Source organism: Pristiophorus japonicus, chromosome 19 (genome assembly GCF_044704955.1).
Source record: "Pristiophorus japonicus isolate sPriJap1 chromosome 19, sPriJap1.hap1, whole genome shotgun sequence".
NCBI lineage: Eukaryota > Metazoa > Chordata > Chondrichthyes > Pristiophoridae > Pristiophorus > Pristiophorus japonicus.
In genome coordinates this window covers 21,981,151-21,994,027 of record NC_091995.1, presented here as the reverse complement: position 1 = coordinate 21,994,027, position 12,877 = coordinate 21,981,151, and the positions used below count along the sequence as shown (strand labels likewise).

Below are 12,877 nucleotides of genomic sequence, written 5' to 3'. Positions count from 1 at the left end.
CACAAAAGAGTTTGCCCTTTCTTTCGATGCCACTATGATTTTAGTTCCACTCCAGTGGGGAGCTTGTTGAGAGTGAGATGGAGGATTGCAGCAAGGAAGATCGAGAAGAGTGTTGGTGCGATGACACAGCCTTGCTCGACCCTGGTCCGGGCGTGGATTGGGTCTGTGGTGGATCCGTTGGTCAGGATTCCAGCCTGCATGTCGTCATGGAGCAGGATGGTGCCAAACTTTTGGGGGCAGCCGAAATGGAGGAGGACGCTCCCGAGACCCTCACAGTTGACAGTCAAAGGCGGACCTGTACAAGGGTTGGTGCTGTTCCCTGCATTTCTCTTGTAGTTGTCATCGCGTGGTGAAGATCATGTCCATTATACCCTTTAGTGGACAGAATTCGCATTGCGACTCTGGGAGGAGCTCTTCAGCCACAGGGAGAAGACGGTTGAGGAGGATTCTTGCGATGACTTTCCCAGTGGCCAACAGCAGGGCGATTCCTCTGTAGTGGCTGCAGTCGGATATGTCCCCTTTTTTGAAGATGGTCATGCTGACCACATTCGACCAGCTCCTTTGAGTGGGCCAGATCGTCCGCATGCCCGACACGAGACTCCCAAAGCAAGCGCTCAACTCGGAACTCCTACACGGCAAGCGGGATGGACAGAGGAAACATTACAAGGACACCCTCAAGGACGTGCAGTTTTGGTCACCTTACTTAAAGAAGGATATACTGGCTTTGGAGGGGGTACAGAGACGATTCACTCGGCTGATTCCGGAGATGAGGGGGTTACCTTATGATGATAGATTGAGTAGACTTGGTCTTTGATCGTTGGAGTTCAGAAGGATGAGGGGTGATCTTATAGAAACATTTAAAATAATGAAAGGGATAGACAAGATAGAGGCAGAGAGGTTGTTTCCACTGGTCGGGGAGACTAGAACTAGGGGGCACGGCCTCAAAATACAGGGGAGACAATTTAAAACCGAGTTGAGAAGGAATTTCTTCTCCCAGAGGGTTGTGAATCTGTGGAATTCTCTGCCCAAGGAAGCAGTTGAGGCTAGCTCATTGAATGTATTCAAGTCACAGATAGGTAGATTTTTAACCAATAAGGGAATTAAGGATTATGGGGAGCGGGCGGGTAAGTGGAGCTGAGTCCACGGCCAGATCAGCCATGATCTTGTTGAGTGGCGGAGCAGGCTCGAGGGGCTAGATGGCCGACTCCTGTTCCTAATTCTTATGTTCTTATGTTCTCAAAGCCTCCCTGAAAAAATGCAACATCCCCACTGACACCTGGGAGTCCCTGGCCAAAGACCGCCCTAAGTGGAGGAAGAGCATCGGGGAGGGCGCTGAGCACCTCGAGTCTCGTCGCCGAGAACGTGCAGAAAACAAGCGCAGGCAGCGGAAGGAGCGTGCGGCAAACCAGTCCCATCCTCCCTCACCCTCAACGGTCTGTCCCACCTGTGACAGAGACTGTGGTTCCCTTATTGGACTGTACAGTCGCCTGAGAACTCACTCTTCGAGTGGAAGCAAGTCCGAGGGACTGCCTATGATGATGATGATTTTATGTCTCCTGGAGTGGAGGGGAAGGGGATGAATCTTTCAATTTCGGGAGACTCCAGGGCAATCCTGGAGGGTTGGCAACAGCGCTGCCCCTGACAACCGCTGCCTCGGCCCCGCCCCGTCCCCCTCCATCCATTCACGCGTCGCGTGCGTTGAAGGCGAACCAATCAGGGCCGACCGCTGGCCGGGGCCACGTCAGCCAGCAGTCACGTGACGGCCGGCCGGCCAATCGCGGGCGGCGAGGCTCGGACGCGCGCTCGTCCCGGCGGGTGGGCGCGCACGCACGCACTGAGAGAGGGCGACGCGCTGACGTGTATGTGGTGCGCGCGGGCGGGCGGGCGCCGCGCCGGGGCCGGGCTGGAGCAGGAAGCGGAGTCCGCGAGGAAGCGCGAGGAGAAGGAAGCGTGGGGGAGAGGGTGAGTAACCATGGAGACCGCGGGGGGGAAGCGCGCGAGCACCCACTGCAGGCAGGGCATCGTCACCATGGAGACCCACACAACCCGTCACCATGGAGACCCACATGGCCTGTTCCCCGGCTCCCAGCCCTGGTGACAGCGGGGGCCAAGGCAGCGAGAGGGAGAGAGGCAGTCTGCAACAGCACCACCGAGAGAGGCACTGAGAGAGGGGTGAGAGCCCGTAAACAATATGTACACTGAGAGAGGAGAGAACCCATTAACTATATATACATATACACTGAGAGGGGAGAGCCCATTAACTATATATACATATACACTGAGAGGGGAGAGCCCATTAACTATATATACATATACACAGAGGGAGAGAGCCCATTAACTATATATACATATACACAGAGAGGGGAGAGCCCATTAACTATATATACATATACATATACACAGAGAGGGGAGAGCCCATTAACTATATATACATATACACAGAGAGGGAGAGAGCCCATTAACTATATATACATATACACAGAGAGGGGAGAGCCCATTAACTATATATACATATACACAGAGGGAGAGAGCCCATTAACTATATATACATATACACTGAGGGAGGGGAGAGCCCATTAACTATATATACATATACACTGAGAGAGGGAGAGAGCCCATTAACTATATATACATATACACTGAGAGAGGGAGAGAGCCCATTAACTATATATACATATACACAGAGAGGGGAGAGCCCATTAACTATATATACATATACACAGAGAGGGGAGAGCCCATTAACAATATATACATATACACTGAGCGAGGGGAGAGAGCCCATTAACTATATATACATAGAGAGAGGGGAGAGCCCATTAACTATATATACATATACACAGAGAGGGGAGCGCCCATTAACTATATATACATATACACAGAGAGAGGGGAGAGCCCATTAACTATATATACATATACACTGAGAGAGGGGAGAGCCCATTAACTATATATACATATACACTGAGAGAGGGGAGAGCCCATTAACTATATATACATATACACTGAGAGAGGGGAGAGCCCATTAACTATATATACATATACACTGAGAGAGGGGAGAGCCCATTAACTATATATACATATACACTGAGAGAGGGGAGAGCCCATTAACTATATATACATATACATAGAGAGGGAGAGAGCCCATTAACTATATATACATATACACAGAGAGGGAGAGAGCCCATTAACTATATAAACATATACACAGAGAGGGAGAGAGCCCATTAACTATATATACATATACACAGAGAGGGGAGAGCCCATTAACTATATATACATATACATAGAGAGGGAGAGAGCCCATTAACTATATATACATATACACAGAGAGGGAGAGAGCCCATTAACTATATATACATATACACAGAGAGGGAGAGAGCCCATTAACTATATATACATATACACTGAGAGGGGAGAGCCCATTAACTATATATACATATACACTGCCGGAGGGGAGAGCCCATTAACTATATATACATATACACTGAGAGAGGGAGAGAGCCCATTAACTATATATACATATACACTGAGAGAGGGAGAGAGCCCATTAACTATATATACATATACACTGAGAGAGGGGAGAGCCCATTAACTATATATACATATACACAGAGAGGGGAGAGCCCATTAACAATATATACATATACACTGAGCGAGGGGAGAGAGCCCATTAACTATATATACATATACACAGAGAGAGGGGAGAGCCCATTAACTATATATACATATACACAGAGAGGGGAGCGCCCATTAACTATATATACATATACACAGAGAGAGGGGAGAGCCCATTAACTATATATACATATACACTGAGAGAGGGGAGAGCCCATTAACTATATATACATATACACTGAGAGAGGGGAGAGCCCATTAACTATATATACATATACACTGAGAGAGGGGAGAGCCCATTAACTATATATACATATACACTGAGAGAGGGGAGAGCCCATTAACTATATATACATATACACAGAGAGGGGAGAGCCCATTAACTCTATATACATATACACTGAGAGGGGAGAGCCCATTAACTATATATACATATACACAGAGGGAGAGAGCCCATTAACTATATATACATATACACTGAGAGAGGGGAGAGCCCATTAACTATATATACATATACACTGAGAGAGGGGAGAGCCCATTAACTATATATACATATACATAGAGAGGGAGAGAGCCCATTAACTATATATACATATACACAGAGAGGGAGAGAGCCCATTAACTATATAAACATATACACAGAGAGGGAGAGAGCCCATTAACTATATATACATATACACAGAGAGGGGAGAGCCCATTAACTATATATACATATACATAGAGAGGGAGAGAGCCCATTAACTATATATACATATACACAGAGTGGGAGAGAGCCCATTAACTATATATACATATACACAGAGAGGGAGAGAGCCCATTAACTATATATACATATACACTGAGAGGGGAGAGCCCATTAACTATATATACATATACACTGAGGGAGGGGAGAGCCCATTAACTATATATACATATACACTGAGAGAGGGAGAGAGCCCATTAACTATATATACATATACACTGAGAGAGGGAGAGAGCCCATTAACTATATATACATATACACTGAGAGAGGGAGAGAGCCCATTAACTATATATACATATACACTGAGAGGGGAGAGCCCATTAACTATATATACATATACACTGAGGGAGGGGAGAGCCCATTAACTATATATACATATACACTGAGAGAGGGAGAGAGCCCATTAACTATATATACATATACACTGAGAGAGGGAGAGAGCCCATTAACTATATATACATATACACTGAGAGAGGGGAGAGCCCATTAACTATATATACATATACACAGAGAGGGGAGAGCCCATTAACAATATATACATATACACTGAGCGAGGGGAGAGAGCCCATTAACTATATATACATATACACAGAGAGAGGGGAGAGCCCATTAACTATATATACATATACACAGAGAGGGGAGCGCCCATTAACTATATATACATATACACAGAGAGAGGGGAGAGCCCATTAACTATATATACATATACACTGAGAGAGGGGAGAGCCCATTAACTATATATACATATACACTGAGAGAGGGGAGAGCCCATTAACTATATATACATATACACTGAGAGAGGGGAGAGCCCATTAACTATATATACATATACACAGAGAGGAGCCCATTAACTATATATAGATATACAGAGAGAGAGAGAGAGAGGGAAGATCCCATTAACAATATATACATACACAGAGAGAGGGTTGAGATCCCATTAAGAATATATACATTTATATATCTCTATATTGATTATAGAATCTCCTGTCTGTGTATATTTATATTTTGATTATAGAATCTCCTTTCTCTGTTTTAGTTGCGCAACGGATATGTGACCGGAAATTGATTTTAGGGTCAAATATGACGGCTAAGTTGCAAACAGTCTGGATCAGACTCAGATAGATGCTGGGGAGAGGGATGGAGTCAGTGCGTATGAAACGCAGTTTGTGGCGGGCACCAAAAATAACTGGAGAACATTTCTGCTCAAGCAGTCTGACAATTTTGATGCGCGGCAGGGATCGAGAGAAGTGGTGGAGAGGTAGAGCTGGGTGTTGTCTGCGTACATGTGGAAACTGACTCGATGTTTTTGGATGATATCGCCAAGGGGCAATGTATAGATGAGAAATAGGAGGGGGCACAGGTTAGACCCTTGGGGGACACCGGAGGTAACGATGCGAGAGTGGGAAGAGAAGCCATTGCAGGAGATTTTCTGGCTACATTAGATGGATAAGAATGGAACCAGGCGAGTGCAGTCCCACCCAGCTGGACGATGGTGGAAAGGTGTTGGAGGGGGATGGAGTGGTCAACCGTGTCAAAGGCTGCAGACAGGTTCAGGCGGAAGAGGAGGGATAGTTTGCCTTTGTCACAGTCACAAATGATGTCATTTGTGACTTTGATGAGAACAGTTTCGGTGCTGTGGCAGGGGCGAAAACCGATTGAAAGGATTCAAACATTGAATTCCGGGAAAGATGGTTGCGGATTTGGGAGGCGACAACACGTTCAGGTACTTTGGACAGGAAAGGGAGGTTAGAGATGAGGTGATAGCTAGCAAGCAAAGTGGGGTCAAAGGTTGTTTTTTTGAGGAGAAGGGTGATGACAGCAAGATTTGAAGGAGAGGGGAACATACCTGAGGACAGAGAACCGTTAACAATGTCGGCTAACATGGGAGTTAAAAAAGGAAGTTAGGTGGTCAATAGTCTAGTGGGAATAGGGTCAAGGGAGCAGGAAGTGGGTCTCATGGACAAGATGAGCTTGGAGAGGTCAAGAGGGAAGATCAGAGAGAAACTAGAGAAAGATTCGAGTTTAGGGCTAGGGCAGGTGGGAGCCCCAGAGGAAGTTTGGCCCTCTGCACGAGTTGAAGGAAGGGAAGAGACGAGACAGAGGCAGCTGATCAGTCTTTGAGACAAAGAAGTTCATGAGCTCCTCACACATGTTGTTGGAGGTGAGTGTGGTGGAGACAAGGGACAGGGGAGAGGGGTTTAAGGAGATGGTTAGTAGTAGAGAATAGTAGGTGGGGGTTATTTTTGCATTCCAGAATGATCCTGGAATAGTGAGCAGTTTTTACAGACAAGAGTAGGACCCGATAATGTTTTGTGTGTTCGAGCCAGGTCTGGTGTGAATGGCTAAACATGTTGTCCGCCACATCCATTCAAGTCTGCGCCCTTTGGACTTGAGGGAGTGAAGCTGAGGGCTGTACCGGGGGAACGGCCAGGGTGAGAGAGTAATCTTTTTAAAAGGGACTAGGGCATCAAAGGTGGTGAGGGTGTGGTTCAGCAGATTGGTAGCTGCAGAAATGTCATTGTGAAAGGAGGGCCAAAGGTTGGACCGTTTGGAGTTGATAAGTGCAGTTGTAAGAGAATTTTTTCCAGGGGCAGATGCAGAAGAAAGTAGGTTTGGATTGGGGAAAGGGCGATGTGGGTCGAGAGCGCTAAAAGGAAATGGTCTGAGATGGCTTTATCTTTAACTGACATGGTTGGAATAGCAAGGCCACGAGAGATTGCAAGGTCAAGGGGGTGGCCATGAATATGGGTTGAGGAATTCACATGGAGGGAGAGATTGAGAGGACAGGAGCCTAGTGCACTCAGGAGAGAAAGATGGAGGTTGAAGTCACGAAGGATGAGAAGTCGCTTGATGCAGAGGCTGAGGGAGGAAAGCAGTGAGGATATATCCATGATAACATTTTTATCATACTTGGGTGGGCTTTAGAGAATGAGAATTTTGAGTGAGAGGTGGAATAAGGTGAGATGTTCAAAAGAGGAGAAAGTGCTGGAGGAGGAGGGGGACAGACCAAGGTATGATTTGGTGATGAGGACCACACCTCCACCACCATCAGTAGTGGGAAAATGTTGGAATCAATTATTAAAGATGAAAATAGCAGCGCATTTGGAAAGCAGTGACAGGATCGGTCCAAGTCAGCATGGATTTATGAAAGGGAAGTCATGCTTGACAAATTTTCTAGAATTTTTGAGGAAGTAACTAGTAGAGTGCACAAGGGAGAACTAGTGGATGTGGTGTGTTTGGACTTTCAAAAGGCTTTCAAGAGGGGATCTCATAGAAACATATAAGATTCTGACGGGACGGGACAGGTTAGATGCGGGTAGAATATTCCCGATGTTGGGGAAGTCCAGAACCAGGGGACACAGTCTTAGGATAAGGGGTAGGCCATTTAGGACTGAGATAAGGAGAAACTTCTTCACTCAGAGAGTTGTTAATCTGTGGAATTCTCTACCGCAGAGAGTTGTTGATGCCAGTTCATTGGATATATTCAAGAGGGAGTTAGATGTGGCCCTTGCGGCTAAGGGGATCAAGGGGTATGGAGAGAAAGCAGGAAAGGGGTACTGAGGGAATGATCAGCCATGATTTTATTGAATGGTGGTGCAGGCTCGAAGGGCTGAATGGCCTACTCCTGCACCTATTTTCTATGTTGCTATGTTACCATGGCGGTCTGGGCAGGGCCAGTGGTGGAAGGTATAGCCAGGAAGGGAGGCTTCGATTAAAGGTAATGTGTCATTATCCCTCAGCCAAGTTTCCGTTAGTGCCATGATGGCGATGCAATCTTCCAAGATAAGGTCATGGATGGCAAGGGCCTTGTTCACAAGTGAACGGACATTCCACAGGATATTTTGAAAGGTTCGGTGACGGCTGATTCACTGCCAGCATCCACAGTTTCAGCGCTTGAAAGGATGAGTTGGACGGAGAGGAGATTGGCGAGGTTAACCCCCGCCTCCTCCCCCACCCGGGCAAGCTGGACAGTGAGGTCGGTGAGAGAGTAGGATTGGACAGTCGGGGTTGCTGCTTGTGAGGAGACAGCGACGAGTGCCATGGTGCGCTCTTCGGAGAATGCCAAGAAAGGCACAGAGAAGCTGCAGGCTTGTGTAAAAGGGAGTCGAGCCTGGGACGGCGGCAGGAGAGTAGGAAGGTTGTAGAGTAATGAAGGGTTGGGGTAAGGGTTTATATATATTCAATCAATATATACATATACACAGAGGAGAGATTCTATAATCAATATATAGATATACAGAGAGAGGAGATTCTATAATCAATGTATAAGTATACAATGAAAGAGAGGAGATTCTATAATTAGTATTTAAATATACACAGAGAGAGGAGATTCTATAATCAGTATATAAATATACACAGAGAGAGGAGATATTCTATGTCAATATATAAGTATACACTGATAGGGAGGAGATTCAATAATCAAAATATAAGTATACAACTGAGAGGACTGATTCTATTATCAATATGAGAGAGGAGAGACACTATTATTATGTAAATCGACCACTTGGAGGGGAGCGATTCTGTATAAAAACAGCACTGATGCAAGTTTCAGTAATGGAAGAGCTTTAGAAACCAGCAACGCATGGCCAAAAATTGATGAGAGAGAAATAGCATATGAGCGTATACTAGCGAGAAATATAAAAACAGATTGTACGAGCTTCTACAAGTATGCAAAATGGAAGAGTAGCAAAAGTAAGCATTGGTCTCCGAGAGGCTGAGACAGCTGAAATTATAATAGGGTATAAGTATAAGGAAATGGCAGAGAATTTAAAGAAATATTTTGTCTATCAGAAAAAGCATACCAAAAATAGTGGGGAACCAAGGTTCTAATAAGAGTGAGAAACTTAAAGTAATTAATATCAGTAAAGAAAAAGTACTTGAGAAGCTAATAGCATTAAAAGTCGTCAAATCCCCTGAACCTGATGGCCTACATCCTAGGGTTCTAAAAGATAGTGGATGCAGAGATGGTGGATTCATTGGTTGTGATCTTTCAAAATTCTCCAGATTCTAGAATGGTCGCAAATGTAAACCCTGTTATTCAAGAAAGAAGGGAGAGAGGAAACGGGGAACTACAGGCCAGTTAGCCTGACTTCACTCGTTTGGAAAATGCTGGAATCCGTTATTACGGTAGTGGTAACAGGGCACTTCGAAAATCATAATATGTTTTGGCAGAGTCATCGTGGTTTTATGAAAGGGAAATCTTGTTTAACAAATTTATTAGAGTTTTTTGAGGATGTAACTAGCAGTCAGAATCAGGTGAATTTATAATGGGGAACAAAGAAATGGCAGACCAATTGAACAAATACTTTGGTACTGTCTTCACTAAGGAAGACACAAATAACCTTCGGGAAATACTCGGGGAACGAGGGTCTAGCGAGAAGGAGGAACTAAAGGAAATCCTTATTAATCAGGAAATTGTGTTAGGGAAAATGATGGGATTGAAGACCGATAAATCCCCAGGGCCTAATGGTCTGCATCCCAGAGTACTTAAGGAAGTGGCCCTAGAAATAGTGAATGCATTGGTGGTCATTTTCCAACATTCTATAAACTCTGGATCAGTTCCTAGGGATTGGAGGGTAGCTAATGTAACCCCACTTTTTTTTAAAAAAAAAGGAGGGAGAGAGAAAACAGGAAATTATAGACCGGTTAGCCTGACATCGGTAGGGGTAAAATGTTGAAATCAATTATTAAAGATGTAATAGCAGCGCATTTGGAAAGCAATGACAGGATCGGTCCAAGTCAGCATGGATTTATGAAAGGGAAATCATGCTTGACAAATCTTCTAAAATTTTTTGAGGATGTAACTAGTAGAGTGGACAAGGGAGAACCAGTGGATGTGGTGTATTTGGACTTTCAAAAGGCTTTTGACAAGGTCCCACACAAGAGATTAGTGTGCAAAATCAAAGCACATGGTATTGGGGGTAATGTATTGACGTGGATAGAGAACTAGTTGGCAGACAGGAAACAAAGAGTAGGAATAAATGGGTCCTTTTCAGAATGGCAGGCAGTGACTAGTGGAGTACCGCAAGGTTCAGTGCTGGGACCCCAGCTATTTACAATATCTTGGTAGTCTGTCGTATCCAACAAAGACGTTGTTGTGCTAATCATCAATGGCATGTGTCTTCAAGTGGCTGTATAGGCCAATTCTGGATGCACATAGTCTCTTGCACACCGGACAAGGGAAGTTTAGTGTGCCTGATGCTGACAGTACTGCCACCTGATGTCGTCTATCTCTAGTGTCCCGCAGGCGTTGACATCAGCTTTCTTCGAAGGTCTGGCAGGCAGTCCTTGTGAGGGTTCGCCACTGGATTTTATTAGCTGCTTATTCTCGAGGTCCTTTGGTCGGATGCCACACTACTGGAGGTTAGCCTTAATGCAATCTTTATAGCGCTTGCAGGGGCGCCCCTGGTGTCTTCGGCCTTCACAGAGCTCGCCGTGAAGAAGCTGATGAGGGATCCTTGACTCATTCATGTGGATGAAATGTCCAGCCCACCGGAACTGGGCTCGCATGATCATCACCTCGATGCTAGTTGATTGTGCTCTCTCCAGAACCTCAAGGTTTGACACCCGGTCTTGCCAGCGTATGTGGAGTATAGATCTGACACTGCGCATGTGGAAGGCTTCCAGCTTTTTGGTGTGTCGCCTGTAAAGTGTCCAGGTCTCACATCCATAAAGGAGAGATGAGAGAATGACTGCTCTATACACCAACAGTTTAGTTGGCAGTTGGATGTGGTGGTGACTCAACACCTTAGTGCGCAAGCGACCAAGTGCCTGGCTGGCTTTACAGATCCTTGCATCAATCTCCTTGTCCAAGGGCCTATCACTTGATATGGTGCTGCCAAGGTACTTGAAGCTGTGCACTGACTTTAGTTGTATACTGCCGATGAAGACTGTGGGACCAGGTGCTGTGGTGCCAGGGGCAGGCTGATAGAGAACCTCGGTTTTACTAAGGCTGATGGTTAGGCCAAACAATTCTGTTGCCTCAGCAAATTTGCTGAGTATGAATTGTAGGTCACTCTCCTTGTGTGCCATAAGGGTGCAGTCGTCAGCACACAGTGCCTCTAGGATGAGTTGTTTCTGAACTTTGGTCTTTGCAGCAAGGCGGCGGAGTTCGAACAGTGAACCATCTAATCGATATTTCAGGTAGACCCCAAACTCTAAGTCTTTTATGGCATAGTTCAAGACGCAGGTAAAGAATAGGTTGAACAGAACTGGAGCGAGTACACAACCTTGTTTCACTCCATTTGAGATGGCAAATGGGGCCGTGGTTGTGCCGTCTGAGAGCACTTCACCTGTCATGTTCTCATGAAACAGCTCAATGATGTGGACAAACTTCCTTGGACACCCAAGTTTCGTCAAGATTGACCACAGCGCTGCTCTGTTGACAGTATCAAAAGCCTTAGTGAGGTCAATAAATACAGCGTACAGGTCCATATTCTGCTCAGTGCACTTCTGCACTTGTCTGAGTGCAAAGATCATGCCCGCTCTGCTCTGACCAGGTTGAAAGCCACATTGTGTTTCTGGAAGATTTACTTCTGAGACACTAGCTATGAGTCGGTTCAATACTATGCGGCCGATGATCTTCCCAGCAATGGACAGAAGCGATATTCCTCTGTAATTGCCACAGTCTGCTTTGTTGCCCTTGTTCTTGTAGAGGGAAACTATCATAGTCCTGTGGCATGTCTTCCTCTTCCCAGATGCTAGTTATGTCATGAAAGGCCTCGAGAGTTGCTGGGCCTACTGCCTTGTAGATTTTGGCAGGGATTCCATCCTTTCCTGGAGCCTTTCCAGTACTCATCTGGTTGATGGCTTTCTTTACTTCGTCCATGCTGGGAGGAAGATCAAGATCTTCTTTGATAGATTGCTGGGGTATGGAGTCAAGTGCTTCTTCATTCACTGTTGAAGATCTATTAAGAAGATTGCTGAAATGTTCTCTCCACCTCTCATTTATGCCAGTCCTGTCTTTGATCAAAGTGCTGCCATCTGCTGAAAGGAGTGGAGTAGTGCTGGGTTTTGATGGTCCATAGACTGACTTGATGGCGCTGAAGAACATCTTGGTATTGTGAGTTTCAGCATAATGTTCCACTTCCTCTGCTTTCGTCTACCACCATTTGTCTTGCATCTGGCATTAATGATTAAGATGAAGGAATTGAGTGTAATATCTCCAAGTTTGCAGATGACACTAAGCTGGGTGGCAGTGTGAGCTATGAGGAGGATGCTAAGAGGTTGCAGGGTGACTTGGGCAGGTTAGATGAGTGGGCAAATGCATGGCAGATGCAGTATAATATAGATAAATGTGAGGTTATCCACTTTGGTGACAAAAACAGGAAGGCAGAATATTATCTGAATGGTGAGATTAGGAAAAGGGGAGGTGCAACGGGACCTGGGTGTCATGGTACATTAGCCATTGAAAGTTAGCATGCAGGTACAGCAGGCAGTGAAGAATGCAAATGGCATGTTGGCCTTCATAGCGAGAGGATTTGAATATAGGAGCAGGGAGGTATAATTGCAGTTGTACAGGAC

General features: G+C 45.5%; 1 protein-coding gene across 6 annotated transcripts in view; it reads left to right on the top strand.

Moving 5' to 3' along the window:
* The first annotated feature begins 1,862 nt into the window (after positions 1-1,862).
* Positions 1,863-12,877, top strand: part of mgat1b (alpha-1,3-mannosyl-glycoprotein 2-beta-N-acetylglucosaminyltransferase b) — a 55,814-nt gene continuing 44,799 nt past the window's right edge. For all 6 annotated transcript variants that reach the window (XR_011587804.1, XR_011587806.1, XR_011587807.1 and 3 more), the window contains exon 1: positions 1,863-1,962. The gene's annotated coding sequence lies outside the window, so the exon portion shown is untranslated. The remainder of the gene's footprint in view (positions 1,963-12,877) is intronic.